The sequence below is a fragment of the Labeo rohita genome, chromosome 5 (genome assembly GCF_022985175.1).
Source record: "Labeo rohita strain BAU-BD-2019 chromosome 5, IGBB_LRoh.1.0, whole genome shotgun sequence".
NCBI classification, from domain to species: domain Eukaryota; kingdom Metazoa; phylum Chordata; class Actinopteri; order Cypriniformes; family Cyprinidae; genus Labeo; species Labeo rohita.
Window position 1 is genome coordinate 28,604,236 of NC_066873.1, and position 23,097 is coordinate 28,627,332.

Genomic DNA, 23,097 nt, shown 5'->3' on the forward strand with positions numbered 1-23,097 from the left:
TCTTCTCTTCCATGTCAGGCTTCAACACATATTCAAGGACTATTTTAATGATGTCCTTACTACCTTTCTGGGCCTTGAACGTGTCAGTTGCGACGCTGTTTATGGAGGGTCAGAAAGCTCTTAGATTTCGTCAAAAATATTTTAATTTGTGTTCCCGAAGATGAACGAAGGATTTTTTTTTTTTTTTTTTTAATTAAAGACAATACAGAATCAGAATCTTTCTTTTTAGCAAAAACTGAATTAGGAATTATATTGCATAGCCAATAAAACAGGACCTTATATGTTTATTATATTTTGTTGGACAATGGGGGGGCCTTCATGTCAAAAAGGTTGATTTAAGAACTTATTTGTTCCCTTAAGGTTGTAAATATGTAAACTATGAGTAGGTTATAGCTTCGCAAGCTATATTTTCAAAGTGGCATCCCAACACTGATATAATAAATCGCACCGAACAAAAATAAATGTGACCATGGACCACTAAACCAGTCATAAGGGGTCCATTTTTTTTAAACTGAGATTTACACATCTGAAAGTTGAAGCTTTTCATTGAAGTATGGTTTGTTAGAATAGGATAATATTTGCCCAGATACAGCTATTTGAAAATATGGGCTCTGAGGGTGCAAAAAAAAAAAAATCGAAATATTGAGAAAATCTTGTCCAAATGTTGTCCAAATGAACATCTTAGCAATGCATATTACTAATCAAAAAGTAAGTTTTGATACGTATACGGTAAGAAATGTACAAAATATCTTCATGGACCATGATCTTTACATAATATCCTAATGATTTTTTGCAATAATTTTGACCCATACAATGTTTTGTTGGGTATTGCTACAAAAATACCCATGCTACTTATTTTTTTGTTGTTTTGTGGTCCAGGGTCACAAATAAATAAATCACATATCGATAAATAGTTTCATTCTTAAAAATACTGCATGTCTCAGGATGCATTTTTCTGAATGCTGCTAAATACTTTTATACCAATTCAATCCAAAACATCTGCTTATTCTATGATACAGACAATCCTACTGAATTTACATGAGACACAAAATGTTGTGGATTAACCATGGACAGATCTAATAACTATGTTTTACAACTGAAAGTGGTAGACAAACAAAAACTCTGAATATCTTTGAAAAGATTCAAGATGCCATGAACCTCATAAACTTTGACTGGAAATTTCTGGATTTGCCAAAGTTCTCAGAAGAACCCAGTAGCTTGTAAATATGACTTTGTTTCCTGGCAAGTCTGAAAAACCGGTGCATCATGATGGAAACTGCATGAACACAGTCAATCAAACTGGAACCTGTGATTCTACAAAAGCCTTTGCCGTGAAGATGAGAGTCACGAATAGACAGTAAACAGATCTTAATAGTGTTTCATCACATGTCCATCTGGAGATCTCCTTTAACATAGACCAGTGGTTCCTTCCTGGAGGCCCCCCAGCACAGCATGTTTCCATATCCCCTTAATCAAACACACCTGATTCAGATCATCAGCTCATTAGTACAGATTCCAAGACCTAAAATGGGTGTGTCAGACAATAGAGAGATGCAAAATGTGCAGTGTTGGGGGGCCTCCGGGAACGTGGCTGGGAACCATTGACATAAACAATATAAAGACTGCATATGTATTGCAAAGTGCAATGGAATGAGAAATGTCAAAATCTCTGTCAACAGCAATAACAGAAATTCCTATTTAGGCAAGACTGGGTTTGTCAGAGGGCCCCAGAGTTGGCTGAAAAATAATAAAAGGTACACTGTCAAAGTATGGTACCTAATGGTGCAACAGCTTGTCACTGCTGTGTTAACCTCAAAGGTCCACTTCTAAAATGACGCATATTAGTTCCTTAAAAGGGTCATTGTACTGTAAAAACATCCTGTAAGTTTCAGAAGTCAAAACTTTTTCGTTAGACTATAAACAGCTTATATTGAAACCAATCTGATAAAACGGCAGGTTTTGGAATGTACTACTTTTTAATGCAGTAGTGTGGCTAAACACCGCCTTCACAGAAGAAGATCAACACCTGCTTCTACATCACTGTCTGTTTACCCCTGCCCACCGATTCGCACATATAGTGTAAATAAAGAGAGGGGCGAACGCAGGTCTACGCAGAAACCAAAGGATGCGGTGTGCAGTGCCAAGTTGTCGAAAAACAGTCTTTGCATTGCCATCCTTCTGATCCCAACCACAGAAAAGTGTGAATGAACTTGATTTTTAAGGAAGATTCAGACTGTGTCAGTAAGAACTTGGTTCTTTGTTCACTTCATTTTACTGCAGAATCGTTTACAAACAAAGCACAATTCGACGCGGGATTTTCAAAAAGATTGAAACTAAAAGACGATGCTTTGGCAGCTACATTGGATCTGACAGTAATGTCACACCACACAAGTGTGAGTAACTGTTTTCATTACACGGTCACTATTGCTTTGCCTTTTATTACAGATCGTTTGATATGTATTGAGTTATTTATGCATTTTTGACCTAAAATCACAGCAGCGTCTATCTATGAGGAACGACCCAATCATGTCAGTGGGCGTTTACTTCTACAATCCACCACGCCTATTCAAATGGAGCGTTCTGATGAGGGAGGGGTAAAAACAGGACAGAAAATAGCCTATTACTTCTCAATTATGATGTTTTAAATGTTGAACCTCAGAGAACAGTACAAAACAAAAAACAAAGGCAGGTCATGACCCCTTTTAGGGTGCATACTAGTAAGGTACCAATATATTTGAAAGAGTAACCTTGAGGGTTCAGCTCGACTGACAAGCTAAATGTGCAATTATTCATCTTTAAGAATTTTTAATCAAGTTCATCTGTGAAACATCAGTTTACCTGACCTTCTTCTTTGTATAGAGTTGCACCAATGGATGTTTGTGCATTTTAAGTGTGTGTTCCTGAATCTATTCTGTGTGTAGTGTCTGAGAGGACTCTTGAGGAGATAAAACAGTTGCCAGAGAATGTGAGGAGGACAGAAAAGACGAACAGACAGAAGGATTCTGCCGTCGTGAAGCAGAATGCAAAGCACTGCAGCTGAACTCATTCAATCACCTCATCCCTTCCTCTATGGAAACAGACAGAAGGATAGATAGACTCTCAGTGTGTGTGGGAGCTCTCCTCTCTGCCCATTTCTCCATCACCTCCGCTCCGCCTGGGTCATCCGTCTATTGATGGCTGGAAAAGGATGAGCGATATGAAGCGGAGGAGTCAGTCTGCTACATTAACCAATTTCTCACTGGTGAGTGAACTTGGCGAATCTTGGCGGGAAGACGCATTGAGTGTGTCTGTCTCCTGCCCTGAGGTCCAGAAATCATAATGTGGGTGTTACTATTCAAAGAACATAGATTGTTACAAAAACTGTATGTCTGCGCACACACGTGTCTGATAAACATCTCTGTGATTGTGCGGGACAAACAGCGTTTGGGAGCGATCAATAAGTGCAGCAACAGTCGATACTCGTTGCTTCCTGTCCGACTAACAACATGTTCCTTTCTCGATTTCTATTCTTCTCCCTCGTGCCAAGTCAATCCCTCCATCTTCCGTTTCCTTTGTCTTTCGCCTTGTCTCTCTCTTTTCCACCCCACACCCACCTGCTTGCTCTACTGCAGTGTGCTCTGATTGGATGAAAGCTCGTCTCGAACCACTTTAACTTTGTCCGAGTTGGTTATACCATTGGCTATCTCAACCAGGCCTGGGCGAGAGAAAAAGGGAGGGCGGGGGGCATTCCCCTCGGTCCCGTACCCACTGCGGGGAGGGCGCAGTGGGAATGACTTCGCAAGCTAGGCCCAGGCAGACTGGCGGCCTGCCTGGATAGGACTGGATAGAGCCGGACTGGCCTGTTTGGCCTGGAGGCCTTTAGAGATTAAGGCCTATTTGATCGGGCACATCCACGGACAGCTATCCCACAACAAAGATGGGCCCTAAGAGGGTGCCAGGAGACTGCTGAGTCATGTTTTCTTTCTCTCGCTTCATGCACAGATGTGCCGAATCCTGACACGATTACTGTTGTCTCAGAAAGCAAATACTTTGGCAGGTTTATTAAAATCTCAATGTTTTATATAAGGCCGTTTCCTTCTCAAAGCAAATTGAAACTTTATTCTCATAACTGCAACTTTTTATTTCAAAATGTGCCTGCAAAATTTACAATTGACTTTTTAACCCCACTCTATTGCAACATCTCACACTTGTAACTTCGTTTCTCGTAACTGCAACTTCATTTCTCCCAAATTGTGACTTCATATCTTACAGCTGTGACTTTGCATCTAGTAACTGCAACTTCATATTTCAAAATGTTACTAAATATTTTGCAAATGCAACTTTAATCTTCTGAAATTGTGACTTCGTATCAAAATATACCAAGTTGCAAGTTTGTTGCCCATAATTGCAACTTTGTATTTCAAAATATATCTTTACTTCTCCCAATGGTCCCACTTTATATTCGGTGGCCTTAACTACTATGTACTTGCATCAGAAAAATAAGAACAATATATTTACTGTTTTCATATTGTATTGCAAATCACAAGGTTAGGGACAAGTTTGGTGGGTTAAGGTGTATGGGATGGGTCAGCAGTGCAACAATAAATGTCCAGAAATTAATTACAGATGTAATTACATGTAGGTATTTTTTAAAATATAAACACAATGTACAGTGTTTCCCCTACTATTATATTGGGGGGGGGGCCCTTTAAGGTCAAGTAAATTTTATTTAATTTTATTTTCAATATAGCACCAATCACAACAGAAGTCATTAAAAGTTACCTTTCCTAAAGAACAGGTCTATACCTTGTTCTTTTATTAAACAAACTAAATAGCCTCAAGTTATTCATCTTATTTACACGATGGCATGTCATTTCTGTCTCTACATGGACGCATGTCTACAATTTCTCCTCAGCAAAAACACGGACGGGATCGTGGAGTCCGTTCATAAAACCGGATTTTACTCTATAGCGTGGAATGCCACGGAATTCGTCGTTTTGTTCAAATAAACCAAAAGTTGGTCTGTCATTTATTTTCGAATTGCACTATGCACTAGTGTCTGTGAATACTGAAACGCAAAAAAATGGTTTAAACACGAATCCTGCATGTTCCGTTTGCTCTCTGTATGTATGAATGGCGGAGATGCAGTTTTGTTTACTACACTGAAGCACGCGTGACGCTCGCGGTAATTTTCCTCTGCCTCTCACTATATGACATGAACACAAACTTGACAAAACTCCTCAAAAGAAAAGTACGGTTTAACATGTAACAGAAATATATTAGTCTTGCATTACTTTTGTACAGTATAATGTTGGTGTTTATATATTCCTATTTCTGGCAAATTTAAATAAAACAGTTAAATGATAAAAATAAATATTACAACAAGATTAACCACTTAATTGTAGAAAAAAATACTAGAATTATTCAACCTTTTTAACTGAATATTCACACAATTGTTCTTCCATTTATTGATTTTAACACTAAACCTCTGTTTGTATGCCAAAAAATGAAAGGGTTTCATTTGATTAAAAATAAATGAACGTTTAATGCCTTCATTTGATTATCAGAAAAATTAAAACACAAGAATTTCTGAAAAAAAAAAAAAAAAAACAGAAAAGAAAAAGATTGTAGGGCCCTATTGTTCAAAATGTTGAAACTGATAATTTTTGATTTACTTTTTCACATAAATAATGTTTTCGTTATTACACAGAGAGTACCGAAAAAGTACCGTTGGGTACCGGTTACCACCAAAGAGACCCCAACGATGTAAACCTAGGGGAAACGTTAATATATGCATGTATGCAATAAGTGCATTGTATCAAATGATTAATTTAAATGTAAGTACATAGCAGTTAAGGCCACCTTAATGACTTTATATGTGGCAACTGCAACTTTCTAGTAATTGCAACATTACATGTTGAAATGTGACTGTATCTCACAATATGACATGCTGTATGTTGCAATTGTCTTTACTGTAATTTCAGTGAAATGTGTTCTTCCAATGTGACATCATTTGATATCTCGCAATTGCGACTTTGTGGGATAAAAACTCAAGACAAAAAGAAAATTGGAGTTACAAGATACATTTCATGCTATCTTGCTATCCGACCATATCTTGTTTTAAACTTTTAAACAATTTCTTTTTTTACTCTGTTGGAAGCAAGCTTCCATAATATTTAGCTCATTCTTATGTACAGTGATTAAAGGCTCACTCCACCGAAAATGGAAATTTTGTCATTAATCACTTACCCCCCCATGTCGTTCCAAACCCGTAAAAGCTTTGGTCGTCTTCTGAACAAAAATGGGCGCTGTTTGCATTCAGGGGATACTCTCCAAAATGATGCTAGGGTGATGCGGAGGAGACGAAATGTTGAATAAAGCTGTTATTTCTGTTTACTTCACGTACAAAAAGTATTCTCGTAGCTTTGTAAAATTACAGTTGAACCCCTGATGTCACATGGATTATTTTACTGATCTCCTTGCTACGTTTCTGGACGTTGATCATGTTAATTACATGGCTGTCTATGGGAGGGTCACAGAGCTGTCAGAATGCATCAAAAACATCTTAATTTGTGTTCCGAAGATGAACTAAGCTTTTACGGGTTTTACGGGTCTAATCGGATTCAATGATCTATGCTAAGCTATGCTAAAAGTGCTACCGCCAGACCCGGAGATCGACCGAATGGATTCGAAAATGGTAAAACTCAACTCTTTACCTCTAGGGGCCAATGAGCCTATTTTCAAAAAAAAGTGGAGTGTTCCTTTAAAGGTGTTTTCGTGCTGTCCACATATCAACAAGAGCTTTACAGCATACATAAAATAGAAACTGTAGTATGTGAAAGGCCTTTCCAATTGTATCACACAGGACTCTCAGAAATGAACAGCCGCTGTTCTTCTACCCAAATTATGATGATGATATCTGGTTGACTCATGGATTGTGACTACAGAGGGGCGGTGCCACCAACCACTCCCTTTTATAACACTGTTCTGCTGGGTCATGTTTTGAAGACTGTTGAACAGCTCAAACAGGACGCTGGTGTGACAGTCTGCCACCTGCAGGTGCACTACAGCACTGCAACCATACATATGAATGGACATATCACATCACTCCTACCTCAATGTGTGAAATAGTCAATTCTGTGTTGAACTTGCAGATTCATCTGTAGGGGAAATACAAAAAACCTCAGTTTAGTAAAAGAATATTACAGTCAAACCTTTAAACATCATGTCTCAGAAACAGACAACCGCAGTTCATGTTCAAACTCAATGCCCTCGGCTAACATCGGCAAGTCATCTTTACTCCACCCCCCCCTCCATCTCACAATCTATCGCTATCCTTTCATTTATTTCTCTGTGTACTGTGGAATTATTCTTTTCTCCTGTTCTAAATCTACCTTAGTCCCTCCCCCTGCTTTCCTCCCTCCCACGTTGTCCTCAGATGCCCCGGCCTGGCGCCCTGTTTAGCTCATGTTGGTGCTTTTCCTGTCTGTCTGTCTATGTGTGTGTGTGTGTGTGTCTTAATGTTTCAGTGCTTCATTGTGCTTCACTGAATGACAAATATTCACATATTTTTATTGACTGAAAGAAAAAGTGGGCAAGGCAATTACTATTCAAGAATAAAACATGAAAGAAAGAAAATTATGTAATGTAACTAATATTTTCCCTACTTGTAAAACGTAGGAACAAGTTTGTCATTATTTGCCATTTTTGTCAAATTTGTGAAAACCCCCTTTTAATTATGTTGAACTTCATTTCACGTACTTCATTCAACTTGTCGCATACAGAAAAGAAATCCGGCTTCATTTCATTTCCGTTTTGTTTGCATTGTAGGCACAGTCTAACCTTTTATCTTGTAGAAGCTATGGTTTTCTCTTCTCCCCCTTTCCCTCGCTCCTCGGTTATTCCCCGCTTCCATTTTAATTAACGTTCTATCGCTCTCTCTCTCTCTCCCTCTCTCTTTCTGATGAGGAAGGGGGTGGGAATTGGGGTGGATATCCGCATTGGTTGCCATGGCACCAGACAGCTCCATTTCTACCAATGCACATGAGTAAAGTGTATGTGTGTGTTTGTGACTGTGAGACGCTGTGCAAATTGTGAACGTCTGTCTTAGTCTGTCATTCAGCTCTACTGTGCTAATTCATGAGCTACATTTAGTTTTTTGTTTCCTAAAACAATCAAAAGTTCAATAACAGATACAAAGAGGCAAACTGAGCCTAGCAAGTGTGCAGAAGAGGGTGGCGGTGATCTCATTTTCGTGTTACTTTGCTGAAGATGTATTTAACCTCTTCGGATTTCACTATTTTGGTTTGGTGCGTTTCGCTTCCATTAGGGGCTATAATAAGAGCACATCTGTTGCGAAGCTTTCTATTCCTCCTCAGTGTCTCTGATCTGTTGCTGGCCTCTTCTGCTTTTTTCCTTCCTCTCTCTTTCCAGAAGAGGGCAGTGTTGTTTTACACACTCCCCTCACCAAGATATCTGAACTATGACCATAGATGTGAGGTCTTCAGGTTCAGCGATATTGATCATGTGGTTTGTGTCACTGGGAACTGAGAGTGAGTATTACAGTGAGAAATGCAAAGGGTTTGTGGTTAATGACATGTGTGTTCAAGTCCTTTGCAAGAAAACAAGGAGAAACAGTTTTTCGGTTTGTTGGGATGAAACAACAAACAATGAAAAATGGGATTTAACATATATTTTAAAAAGGTGGGCCAAAAAACTGAGGGGAAATACATTAGTCAGGCTGTGTTTTTGTAAATTCAGGGACATTACGTTTAAAAAAAAGTGGTTTGGAAATACGAAAATGCACAAAGAAATGTACATAAAAAAATGTGCTTGCTTCAGGTGGTTAAAGTATTTTTTCAGTGAGAATATAACCCCTTTAAATATGATGACAACTAGAGCTGCCATTATTATTGCAAATATTTTAGTAATCGAGTAATCCGTTGATTATTTTGACGATTAATCGAGTAAATGTATAATTATTGTTAATGTTTCTGTTGTAATAAAAAGTGATCTAAGTGAACAATAGCCTTTAAAATTACTTAAAATACATATAAAAAATATCAAACAGGGAATAATTCATTTGAATAAATTTATTTTCAAAAGCAAGTACTCGTATGGTTTTACTGAACAAAATTCTTAAAATACTTAGGCCTGGTTTCACAAAAAAAAGAGTGTTTGGAAATACCAAAAAGCACAAAGAAATTAAACAATGTGCTTGCTTCAGGTGGATAAAGTATTTTTTCAGTGAGAATATAACCACTTAAAATATGATGACAACTAGGGCTGTCACTATTATTGCGATTATTTTAGTAATCGAGTAATCTGTCGATTATTTTGATGATTAATCGAGTAAATGTATAATTATAGTTAATGTTTCTGTTGTAATAAAAAAGAGATCTAAGTGAACAAGGATTAGATTAAAGCATGGGTCAATTAGGATATTTAAGTCATGTTTATAAATGTGCCTTAGAAAAAAAAAACATTACTGGTGCCCATCTTGATACAAAACAAAGGCACTGATATATTTTAAGATCCTGACACACTGATATATTTTAAGAGCAAGTTTCTTTCAGTTGCAACAGACTTACATTTTAGTCTGGGACTAGGCTTAAAGCAGAAGTTCACTTGCAAAACAAAAATGTACAGATAATGTACTCACCCCCTTGTCATCCAAGATGTTCATGTCTTTCTTTCTTCAGTCGTAAAGAAATTACATTTTTGAGGGAAACATTTCAGGATTTCCCTCCATATAGTGGACTTCTATGGTGCCTGTGAGTTCGAACTTCCAAAATGCAGTTTAAATACAGCTTCAAAGGGTTCTAAATGATCCCAGCTGAGAAAGAAGGGTCTTATCTAGCAAAACGATTGGTTATTTTCTAAAAAACTGACAATTTATATCTTTTAACCTCAAATGCTCATCTTGTCTAGATCTGCGTGAACTCTGTGTATTCCGGTTCTCCCTATTTTCATAATTTCTTTACAACTTAAGAAAGAAAGACATGAACATCGTGGATGACAAGGGGGTGAGTCAATTATCTATAACGCACATACGTAACCTTCGCGCATGTAAATAATTAAAGCACATATATTAAACCGGCATCACATAAATAAATGGTTTAATATATCTTGCAGCTTTGGAAAACGGTCTAATAATGCCACTTCCTAGCTATCCGACAAGGGCAAATTGTAGTTGATTTTTTTAATCAAGTACTTGAATTGAATTGAGGAATCATGACAGCTCTAAAAACACCACATTTATGAAGTAAGTCCTAGATGAGCATCACAAGTCACATGTCTTTGCCTCAACAAATTTATGTAAATCAATATTTTGCTCAGAAAACAAAAAGAAAAGATGTTTCTCTGGTCATTATGAAATGTTAGAGCCAGCGCCAAACACTTCTGAGAGGCAGCAGACGATTTCCACAGAAGTGATGATTTTGTTCTCTTGAACATGAGGATGGAAACATCACTTTTCTTTACAAAATGTTTGTCACATTTCATTTTTTCACCTCAATCAATTTTGCAACTTGCATATGAACAGCTAATAACTGTAATAAGTGAGCAGAGCCACTTCACCGCTTGCAGTTTCCTTGGAGCGTAGGCACTGAACAAACTTGCAGAGACACAGAGACACAGCGACATTCATACACACACACTCTAATATAAGCACATACATTGACTCCACCACAGTATAAGTGTACAGTGCTGTTGAAGGCCTTTGCTTTGAGGATGATCCTCTTCACCAAGTTAAACAAAAGGGCCTCTCCAGCAGCCTGTAAGACAAACACTCTTCCTAGAGAAAACACTGACACAGTTACACTGTAACCCATACTGCGTAAGAGGTCGCCTGCGCATGCACACACACACACAGCTGTGCAAAGGCCCCATGGAGAGGTACAACTATGCGGATGTCTTGAGCCCAGAGCAAAGTAAAGACAATAGAGCCTTTGACAGTCCGACTGTTTCTATATTTCACTACAGTCAAAGTGTCTGTTTTCCTGTAGGTGCTCTTTCCGAAACTTTCATATAATTTATCTTTTATTAAAGTTATTTTTTACTCCATTTTTTTTAGAAATCTAGATTTAGTTCAATTAGATTTCAGCTGTTTGAGTTCAAAAAGTTGAGAGGTTCAAAATTATTGGACAGATTTACACATACTTGAGAATTTTATTGATCCATTTGTTTGATGCTTCTATTTTTGGCTTTACTACATAGATTTGAAAGTTTGCTACAGGCAGGTTTAAATGAATATTCTGTACTCGGTACAAGTTAAGCTCAGTCAACAGAACTTGTTGCATAATTGTCGACTGCTGAAAAAAATACTTTTTCAATAGTATAGCCACAAGACATAAACAATAATTCAATGATGATTTCAGTAAAAACTCTAAAGCTCAAATAAATAGCTTTTATAAAATTAAGCATCACTTTTTGTGTTTTTAAAATCTCAAAAATGAACCCCATTCTATTTTAAGTTTCTAAATGTAAAAGTTAATTTTAGTGGTAATCAATTAGTCATTATTAAACAAACAGTGATTAAGCTTAACTATTGAACCCAGGATATTCCTTTAACTGGTCAACACAAAGAACTCAAAACAGCCACGTTTTTTTTTTTTTTTTTTTTTTTTACAGAGAACGAACTTGGTTTCCACCCTGAGAGGCCTCTCTGGGTAGGTGAGTATGTTAATGTATGTTCCTCTGTATGTATGTGCATGAGCACTGTAAACATACAGTGCCGCTCTGAAAACGCTGCACCCTGTGACCCTGGAAACTGCAGTGCAACAAGTTCATTCATATACATGCGTACACACATACACACGCGCAGCAGAGGCCTCTCTGGGAGGAAACACACATGCCTTCTCCATCTGACACCGCCAGCAAGCACACACACACGCACACACATATATACGTGCACATGTTTGGCTCCTTCCTTTCCTTAGCGGCAGACAAATGCAGGGAAAACATTGACCCCCTGCTAATTATTGTGCTAGTAAACACATAATTTCTGTCCATTAGGATGAAGCCACATGTCCATTAACACTGATCATGCTGTACATGGACTACAAACACATAAAAACACATAAAATCACATTGAAGCCATTCAGGAAGGGGCCTAAATGAAAACACATAAACATCCACAGACACTGTTTGTCCTCTAAAATATTCATTTGGACAAATAAGAGACATTCTGTGGTTCTAGATGACCAGAGAATGGCAAAAAGGAATGAAGAAAAATACCTCTCAACAAGTTGCTCAATGAATCTGTGTTTGGACTGTGGCCAGACGTCCTGAAGCTGTATCAACACACATGCTGCCTGTCAAGCTACATTCCAAACCTGTTCTTTCTCTTTCTGGCTTGAGAACGGACACCTCGGTCATTTAGCTTTTCAAGGGAACTCATAGCTCTTTCATTGTTACTGGCATTCTGGCTTCTCAGTTTCCACTAAAATGGATGTCATAAGGCGAGTTGGGTTTCCAGTCTTACATTTGTCTCATTCTCTGACTGAAAATAGGAAGCCTTTTAAGGTACAAGCCAGTTCAAGATTTCTCTTTAACTAGATGCATTAAAGGTCTAACTATGGCCAGAATAGCATTTAAAGTCAATCAAGTTTTATTGCATGTTAACAATATATCAGCACATTTTTAAAAGAAAAAACAATTATATTTAAGCAAAACATAGAACAACTTTGTTTTATTCTAAAACAACTTTCACTTTCTGCTTATGTCACTACGGCCTTGCGGCTAATGTTAATAAATAGCCAAGTTAGCTTAGACATTGTTTTAGCAAACTTGTATTCAATAGCAAACTTTTCACCATCCAATCAATTTCCAACACACTAAAATTTATACACCACATTTTTCTGGTTGAGTATTACATTGTGTCCTAACTACACACGACACTAAAAGAATCCAGCGACAAGCATTTCAAAAGCACAGAAGCACACTCCACTCCCAACGAAACTGAAAGGTTTATAATGTAATTCATAAATATTAAACCTTTTTAACATTAATAAAACTACATACTCAGTGACTGATCCCATCTTTGTCATGGAAAACACTTGTTGGTTCGCATTGAGTTTGCAGTTTTAACGTATATGCTCACTTAAATTTATTTTTATGATCTGAGGTAAATAGGGCACGGACGGAATTGCGGAATCCAGTAATAAAAACTAAATTTACAGTTTAATGCAGAATGTCACGGAATTTGTCAAAGTTTGGCTGGCTGAATCAAAAGTGGGTCATTATACTTAAATCGCGATATGGACTAGTATTTGTAAATATTAAGCTGCAAAAAGACTATTTAAATATGAATCTTACATATTCTGCGTGTCTCTATGTTAATGAATAGCGTGGATGCGCGGTTTCGTTTACTACTAAATAAAAGTTCAGTTTAACTCGAAGACACTGTGGCAGAACTACATTATTGCTAAGCAGAATGTATGTAATACTACTACTAAAATTATTCAAACGTTTTGCCAAAAAATTCAATTTGTTACATTTTTATTAATGAAAAGATAAATTAATGGTTTATGCCTTCATTTGGTAAAAAAAAAAAAAACATAAGGCTATTGTAAGAATAAATTAAACTTGTTATGCATTCAAATAATAAAAAAAATTTGGTAACAATAAAACATAAGGTGTCGGGAAAAAATAAAACATTTTATTGGGCCCTAAACGTGTCATTTTTTGTTTAACTTTAAATAAATTGATGCTAAATTGTTTAAGTTTCATGATTTTAATTACTTAGACATGCTTTTTTGATTAATACAATTAATTTGAGTCCAGAACAATTTTAAATGGAAAAAAAAATGGAATCCAGAAAAATTAAAACACAAAAAACAGAATTTGGGAAAAAATAAAACGGATTTCATAGGCCCCTAGGTAAATGATCTATTATTGGTTTTAATATAGCTATAAATGTCACACAATATGACATTCAAACTCACATTAGACACTTTTAACATTGAATGAAGCACATAATCAGTACCTGAGATTAGAACTGCCATAGTTTGTATGTTGCTGTTCCAGCCGCGACGTCACAGAAATAGAAACAGAAACTCTGATTAATATGAAAAAGACACCGTTTATTGCGTGAAGCGGCGCATGCAGTTAGGACTAGCTAGCTTCTGCTAACTATCATTAGCGTGTTCGCGAGAACGGCATTCCAGCAGACGATGTAGAACGAAGGCGTAGCATAAGCTCTGGTGAGAAGTGATGAATGCAGAAGCGCAGAGGAGAGAGTAAACCAAAACACTGTCACAAATTAGAGGTACAAAACGAGGATTTGTAAAAATTTCAATATAGAGAAGAGACTGGTTTTCTTTTGCTAAACAAAGGAAACTTTGCTTCCTTTGCTCCGGTAAACAAAACTTGGTTCTCATGAGACTAGCATATTCTCAGCGGAGCTTACGCTATGCCTACATCCTACATCATCTGCTGGAACGCCACTCATGAATGCGCATGAGACAGTTAGCGAAAGCTAAAAATTCAGCAGCCATTCACTGCCATTATAAAGCTTGGAGGAGCCAGGACATTTTTAATATAACTTCAGTTGCATTCATTTGAAAGAAGAAAGTCATATACACCTAGGACGGCTTGAGGATGATTAAATCATGGAGTCATTTTCATTTTTGGGTGAGCTATCCCTTTAAATTAAACATGAATTCCTGTTACTGCCATAATGAGACGTACATTATAGAAGTACATGTTGTGAACAGCACTTCATGTTGACATGAACTGTAACAGTACAGTGTGTGTTCTGTACATGATTTACCACATGCTTCTCTGGACGTCTACATAAGAAAGTATAATAAACACAGCGGTCACTTATAGCTTTCTTCAACCGCCCTGGCTGACTTTCATACACACAGTCTCATTCTGTCATGTGTAATGTACACAGAGAGGCACTCTCATGTTTTCCTAAGACATGCTGAAAGTCTAATGATGTGTCAGAAGACATTTCTGCTGGATAAAGTGAACAAACACAAGGTGACTGTTTCAGATCTGCAAAATAAGCCCCTTCAGCTGCATAACAAAGGGAACACGAACGACTTACATAAACAGATGTTTCTGAAAAAAATCAGACTGTGCGCTGACATTTAAGAGAGAGTTTACTTCATCAAAATTAATCTGTGAATTAACACTGGAATGCGATTTCTGTCTGTGGTTGGATTTACTACACAGAAAAACGCCTGGAACGTGTTCTGTGGCGCCTCCCTAAAGCAGTGCTGCAGGAAGCTGGAAGAAAACCGGGAGTGTGCTATTTCCAATTCGTTTCGCTGCTCTCTTTTTGTGATTTTCTCATAGGAAAGATAAAAAAAATAGATTAGATCTCTTCAAAATGCATGTATACAGACATTATATAAGAATATAATAGTTTTCGGATGTTTCTTCTCTGAAAAGACCCTAGTAATCTGATATACATTTCAGAAAATGTCAAACACTGCAAAGATTTGTCAAAACATTAAGAGTCAGTCATTGTCATTCACTTTTCCAAGGCCTAATTATCAAATTATCAATAAATCCTTATAAGAAAAATATATTTATTTTTCCTGCGAAATTCTAATAGAAACAGCAATTTTAACAAAACATTATCACAGATATTACAAACCAGGCCAATACGATATTATCAATCAGTTAACTACATTAGTTAACATGAATGAAGAATGAACAATACATCTACAGCTATTAATCTTTGTTAATGTTCATTTCAGCATTTACAAACGCATTACTAAATCATAAGTTGTGTTTGTTAACATTAGTTAATGCACTGTGAACTAACATGAAAAATGACTGTATTATTATTAACTAACATTAAACAAAGATGAATAAATAGTGTAATAAATGTATTGTTCTTTGTTCGTTTATGTTAGTTAACACATTAAATAACGTTAACAAATGACACTTTATTGTAAAGTGTTACCAATAATCTTCTTGTTATGGACAATATTCCTGTTTTGTATAAATAAATTCAAAACAAAAAATGTTAAACTACAATCATTTTAAATGTTACATGCTCACTGAGAAACCACAAAACTATAATGTTAAGTGTAAAAATGTATATTTTTGTTTTAAGCTTTGCATTTAATAGTGTTTTTAAACACTAAAGAAAATATATAATAGCACAGATAATCCTAATGTAAAAATAGGGGAATAAATAATAATAATAATAATAATAATAACATACAATAACAGAGTACCAACAATTTCAGAAAAGTTTCCTGGGAACAATATCTTGAGTAATACAATGTTTCTCTTAATTGTTGTATTGTTCGGTATTGAAAGAAAAATATAAAGGGAACCGTTTTACAATACAAAATACTAATTTGCGTGACTGGCAGACTGTATTTTCATATGTAAGAATTTGCATCACTAACGCTTATAATGCACAATCATAAACATACACGGATGAGCTCTGTAGTGTCATGAAGAAAGAGCAAAGTAACAGAGAGGAACTTGGTGTTCCTGTCATACCATTTGTCAAATGTCCCACAAGAATTTGTGTGTACCCAGTACAAGCTGCTCTGATTGTACTCCTCCAGTCTCCATAGTCACACACACAGTCGACCCTGCCTGACCCCTGCAACCGTGGAAACCCACTTCCTGTCATTCTTTAGACTATTCTGGGATGCATGTAGATGCACTACTTCAATCTTTGGAGCATCATTAATAACTATAAACTAGAATAACTGTAGTAGGAGTGAATTTTTTGTCACCATAGCAGCACTTCTCTTAATACCCATATAGTCTAATAAAAAAAAAACAAAAAAACATACCAAACCTATAAGAACACTGCTAGGACTCTATAGTGTCATTTACAGCACACTGCTTCTGATCTATTTCTGGATGGAGAATTGTGTCCCTGTTTTGGTCGGAGGCACAGGGAGATAAACAGTATCTTTAGTAGACGAGAGAGTGTGTGTGAGTGCATGAAGAAATAGATGGTATTTTTACACAGCTGGGTCAGACTTAGCCCTAGGCATCTCTGTCTCACTCTCTCTTTCTTCATCTACCACACGGCTAACCGTGTCAGATTTGAACTCAGAGTCTCTCTTTCTGTTTATCCGTCCTGTTTTCTTCCAAATTTTCCTCTGATCTTACAGCTGTCAGCTACTTGCGTCATTAGTGTTTCTGTTTAGCCAATTATAATGAGGTCACAAAGTCTACTTCTCTACAACAGAGTAGAGAGAAATCTCCTAAAAGCTTCCATGCAATATATTTAACATTACTTTATTATGGTATATGGTGCTTAATGTTGTGTCACTTCATCTTAGATTACCAGTGCTAACGTACACTATAGCATTCAAAAGTTTGGGGTCAGCAAGTTTTTATGGAAGAAATTTTGAACAGTTTGCGCAAAAAATATTAAGCATTCAACTAATTTCAATGCTTTTCAAAATGTTTTTGAATACCAAATCAGCTATTAAAAATGATTTCTGAAGGATTATGTACCAGAAGACAGGAGTAATGATGCTGAAAACTCAGCTTTGCCATCACAGGAATAAACTACATTTTAAAAGATATTTAAAAAGAAGTGTCAATTTAAATTGCAATAATATTTCACTGTATTACTGCATTTCATTTGACTAAATAAATCACTTATATACTTTCAAGGTTGAACCTAAGAGTAAAAACATTTTTAAAGAAGCTTTTCTCGACATCAACTTTTGAATGGCAGTGTTCATATGAACATTTGAAAGCTGAACACATCTGGGATCATTCATATTGGCAATTCGAAAACCAGATACAGTCCTCGATGTATTTCCAGCATCGCTGCTGTTCTAGCCACCACGCACTATATTTAAATGCAGACTGTCAGACTTCATCTAGCTCAAGCAATCTTATATGCTCCTTTGCATATATCAACTGAGAACTGAATTTTAATGCACAGGACAGCCAACTTTACACATGCAGCTAGCCGAGCTTCAGCCAGGACATTGCTAATTATGGATTGAGCAACTTGATGCTTGTTTTTTTCTTCATAAAGCAGGGCTCTACGGTTTGCATTTGCGACTGAAAACTACTGCGTGCAACTATGAAAAAAATATTTAGGAGCACTAGTGTGAGTGACCCGATCAGCATATTTGTGTTTGCGCTGAGGGGAGCTTCAAAGGTTTCTACATGTTTTTGCAATGCTGAGTAATGTATCACAAGACTTATCTCACAAATCCTTTCATAAACAAAGTGTAGAGAAAGTGTAAATAAGAGATTCATTGTGCAGTTTAGAGAGCTTAGGTAATTATAATGGAACTTTGTGAGATCGCGATGAACTAAGATGAGTGACAGCTTTTAATGATTTTTAAGCAAGTTTGTAAATGAGATACTGATTTAATACAACAGTTAAATAAACAAGAAGTTAATATTAAGTGGCTTACATTGTCTGACTATAACACTATTGCCTGATTTTGCTCTATTTCGTCGTCAAAAAAAGTCTGTAACAAGTTACAACCGTCTATGAATGAACGTGCGTTTTTAAATTAATGTAGTGAGTCAATGATTCAATTTCCCATTCGTAAAGACAGTCACTTGCTTTATTCCTGAACGAATCAGCTGTTCGAACGAATCAAATGAATGATTCAGTAATTAAATCAGTGACTTGCCGCCACCTACTGTCGGTTTTAGTTTAATTTTAAAGTATATTTTCAGTCATTTAAATCATTTAATATTTCTGTATTCAAAATTTTAGATTTAAAACATTAATCTCAACATGAGTTTATGGATTTGATTGCACTCACTGCACCTCTCTGCCTCATTAAACATATGAAAATAAACCTACAAGCCAATTGTGTGTTCTTCTGTACCACCTCTGTAGTACAAATTAATTTTGTTAATACTGATTTCATTTGATTGGTACCTTATTCTCATTCTACTTGTTCTTATTCGGTTGTTTTAATTAGAAATTTTAAAAAGCTTAAAAAAATTGTATTTTTAAAAAATTTGACATAAAAGATGACATATTTTTAATAAGTTAAAAAAAAAATGCCATTACAAAGGTACAAACTAAATTCCCCTGTAAATCACTTTAAGGAGTAAAATATCACCTCGTAATGGGAAGGCAATTTTTTAAAATACTGATTCAAAAGTGCTCCTGAAATTTCGACTCTGCTCCTAAATAGAAAATTAAGCGTAGAGCCCTGTAAAGCCAAACAATTAGGTAGATGTACTATATAATCCACATGTGACAAAAGCAATTATAGGGAATTACCTAAATAATAATACAGCCTAATTCTACTTTTATACACATCCTGAAAGGACAAAAAAGTGAACAACATTAAATAAAGCTAACAATAACAATGTATTTTGTTTGTTTAATCAAAGCAAATACAACTGGGACACACAACATGTATCCACACAAAAGCACTTTGTCCACAGGTGCAACTCTTTTCTTTCTCTTCCTAGCAGAAAAAAAATAAGAGAATCTGAGTAAGAGAGAGAGAGAGAGGTGGGAAAAGGCACTTTCGGTCAGTTCATATGAGGCATGACGGTTTTGGCAGTTGCTCTGGGCAACATGCCATTGTTTACATGTGGGAGGGATTATACCAGCTCCAAGCGACGCCATTGGCTGAGGTCAAGTTACACTCTATCAACAATGATTTTGAAATCTTGTGGTGAACCCAGCAGTGCTTCCAATTCACCTCACAGAGCCTGAAATGTGAATTAAAATAACTTTACAAAACAAACACTAGTGGCATGAAATGACCAGGCTTTAATTTAGGGTTGTAAAACAGGCGGGTTCACACACCCACCTCAGTAGAAGTTCATATACAAACACCGTGGTTTAAATTATTATTTTTCGCAAGGCAGAGTGTGAAAACTCCAGATATTGAGCAACAGCGCGGGAAGACAGAAGTGGAGCAAAGGTAAGAAGGGGAGGAGAGTACTTACAAAAAAATCCCACGGATGCTAACAACAAATAAAACATTTTCTGCGAACACCCATTAAAAAAGATGGGACATTTTGATTATTCACAAATGCACATCTGCAAGAAATAGCCTAATCTGATGGGCTCTCCAGTCATCATCCATTTCGGTTTGCTCACTCAAACCAACATTCAACCAAGAGCACAGCCTGCCCGTAATCTGAACTTTGACCTCTGAAGGACCAAAGTCCCTCATGACCTCATCGTCTCCTTTGACACACACAATGGGAGTCATCATGACCTCCCACTCCTCGGTTCGAGACAGCTGAGCCAGCAAAGCTAAGACATGAGAACTAATCAGATTAAAAAGAGGAGGAAAGGGAGGAGATCAGACTGAACCAGACACAAGAAACTTTTTAAATCACACATGCCTCCTCTGTGATTTTGGTCCACTTTTTTCATTTTCTCTTTGTGTGAAGGGATAAATCAAGTGCTGACCAAGTTTCGAAGTGTTGAAAGTCTACTATACGACTAGTGGTGTGCGTGAGCGAGCGGTCAGCATGAAGGGAGGATGATGACTGGATGACCTTCACATGTGCCTGTTGTTATTTTCCATAGGGGTCAGCCACTAAGAATTCACGGCATGCAAAGACCGCCTATGTCTCTTTTCCTAGTAAGCTCTTTTCTCTCACTCATTCTCAATTCAATTCCTCCCTGCTCTGCTTTCTATCTGCCGTTTATCAGTTTTTCCATAACGACAAAACTTGTGATAAGAGACTGAAACCAAGTTCAAAAAGTGTGGCTATTTTAGGCGGTTTCCCCTCAGGATATCCTTTTGGACACGCTGTATATTTTCAACCTCTCATGCAGATTACCACCCAACCACTGCTGAACCTGCGTATGCTCGTGTAGAAAGTTACCCAACAACTTTTGCAGGCTGCGCACACGTCACCGACGCAGCACGAGCATAAACAATTCAAAGCCCTTCACCAAGTAACCGATGAGCGATGGTATGGATTAGAACGAATCAGAGCTTTTTTCTTGCGCCGCTTGGCTTATCAATCAACCGGCGGCACACAGACAGCTGTGAGGAACCGCTTTGATGCCGTCTGAAACTGCGTCTCTGTGTGTGTGCCCCCTCAAAACACCAGGGAGAGAAAGAGAGAGAGAAAGTCTCTATTTCGGGATGCAGTAGATGTCTGGACGTCTGAACAAAGGAGACACAGACGAGACAGAGGAGAAAGACAGCAGCTGAGTCCATCATACACTGCAGCAGTGAGCAGCCCCACCGTTAGGATTAATACAAATCCACTAACAAACATGCAAACACTCCAGATGAGTATGCTGACGCACACACGCACATGCATAGAGAATATTACACATCTGCAGTAACACCATTGTACACAGCTCATGATATTTTTCACAGATTTTACAGCACGTCAACAATACTTTTATCAGATATGTATGTGCAAATTAAACACAACCGCCTTGTCTACACAAATATAGACAGATTCTAAGCACTCTAAAGTAGAACATTGTTACATTTTTTCTCAACATGAATGTTTAAATCGCCATGTGTTTAGATGAAGAAAAACACAGTGCTAACTTTAGACCCTCCCATTGCCATGAAGTGAAAAACTGTACTGAGAAAAACATGCTTATGGTACCCAAACTTAACCTCACAAACACTCTCACACATACGGCACACAGCCAGACTCTAGAAATCTACTTACCCACAACTCCACAACTTCATTTGTTTGTTCCGTGCAGCGACCGTTCTTTATATTCATAGAGATATCTAAAAAACATATACAACACATGCTTTGCTATGCTACTCTATTTGACTTTACTTTCAAGCGTCAGTTAAATCCAGTTTCAACCTCCACCCTAAGCAACAATGAGAGCGAGAGAGAGAGAGAGAGAGAGAGTGGTAGAAGCTTGTGAACGCTCCAGACACAAACGCTCAGTGAAAAGACCACTGCCACTTTTCTGCATACTCTTCCACCCCCCACCCTCCTCTGCTCCGCTCCGCTCTCCTGCCCTCCCCTCTCGGAGACTCAGTCCTGTAGCAGAGCAGAAGCCATCTGGTACAGTCCAAAGTCCACTGCAACTCCAGCGCGTGTGCGTGCATGAGAGAGAGGAAGAATTTAAAAGTTACTGTTTGCACTGTATTGAGTTTGCATCCCCACAGCTTGCGGACTTATAAGAGTGTATGGCTGTGTTTTTTTTGTTGTTGTTGTTGAGAAGGGACCAACGGCAGTCCTGGATTACGTGGTGCCGTAGGCAAGAAAAGTTCTACACGTAAGTTGGTTTAGTGGTACAGCACAGTTTTCATTTAATGCGCATGGGGCTTGACACTTCTGTTAATCTTCTTATATGTAACATTACATAAATATTATGTTAATCTTCTTTTTAGGTACACCTGACAGACATAAAAGTTCAAAAATAGCATAACACTTACCGTTCAAGTACAGCATAAGATCTGGGGAAAAAAGGAAAATCTGAGCTTTATTCAAGAAAGACAGTTTATTGGTTTATTCCGCAAAGATAGATATTTTACTACGATTACAAGTGACCCTGAATCACAAAACCAGTCATTAGGGTCATCTGAAAGCTGTATAAGTATTTTCCATAGATATAGTATAGTTTGTTAGGATAGGAGCATATTTGGCCGAGATACAACTATTTGAAAATATGGAATGTGAGGGTGCCAAAAATAAAAAATAAAAATAAAAATAAAAATATTGAAAAAAAATTGTCCAAATGAAGTCCTTAGCAATACATATTACTAATCAAAAATTAAGTTTTGATATATTTACAGCAGAAAACGTACAAAACATGGTAATGGAACATAATCTTTACTTAATATCCTATTGATTTTTAGCATAAAAAAGAAAATTCTATAAATCTGACCCATTCAATCGTATTGTTGGTTATTGCTACAAATATACCCATGTGACTTAAGACTGGTTTTGTTGTCCAGGATCACATATGATACATCAGTATACAGTACATAGTAAAATATATATCTCAAAAGATCATGTTTATGAGGTGCTGCATAGTTCTAAGAACTCAGTTCTAGGAAGCAGCCTGCATGGTGGTTCCTAGAGAACCATTTTCCCCCTCAGGTCGTTTTCCTGGTTGCATTCGCACTGGCAGTAGGAACTCTGAAGAGGCCGATACTGACATCTTTATTTGCGAGACTGAGAAAAGAACAACGCTGCAGACAACAGGCAACTAAATGCCGCCATTACCAGTGT

The 23,097-nt window shown here is 37.1% G+C and overlaps 1 long non-coding RNA gene across 2 annotated transcripts in view; it reads right to left on the bottom strand.

The window, feature by feature from the left end:
• LOC127164876 (uncharacterized) overlaps positions 1 to 21,807 on the bottom strand; it is a 52,981-nt gene extending 31,174 nt beyond the window's left edge. For both annotated transcript variants that reach the window (XR_007827713.1, XR_007827712.1), the window contains exons 1-2: positions 21,571 to 21,807; positions 7,094 to 7,139 (exon numbers count right to left, since the gene is read on the bottom strand). This is a non-coding gene — a long non-coding RNA (uncharacterized LOC127164876). The remainder of the gene's footprint in view (positions 1 to 7,093; positions 7,140 to 21,570) is intronic.
• Positions 21,808 to 23,097: the final 1,290 nt, after the last annotated feature.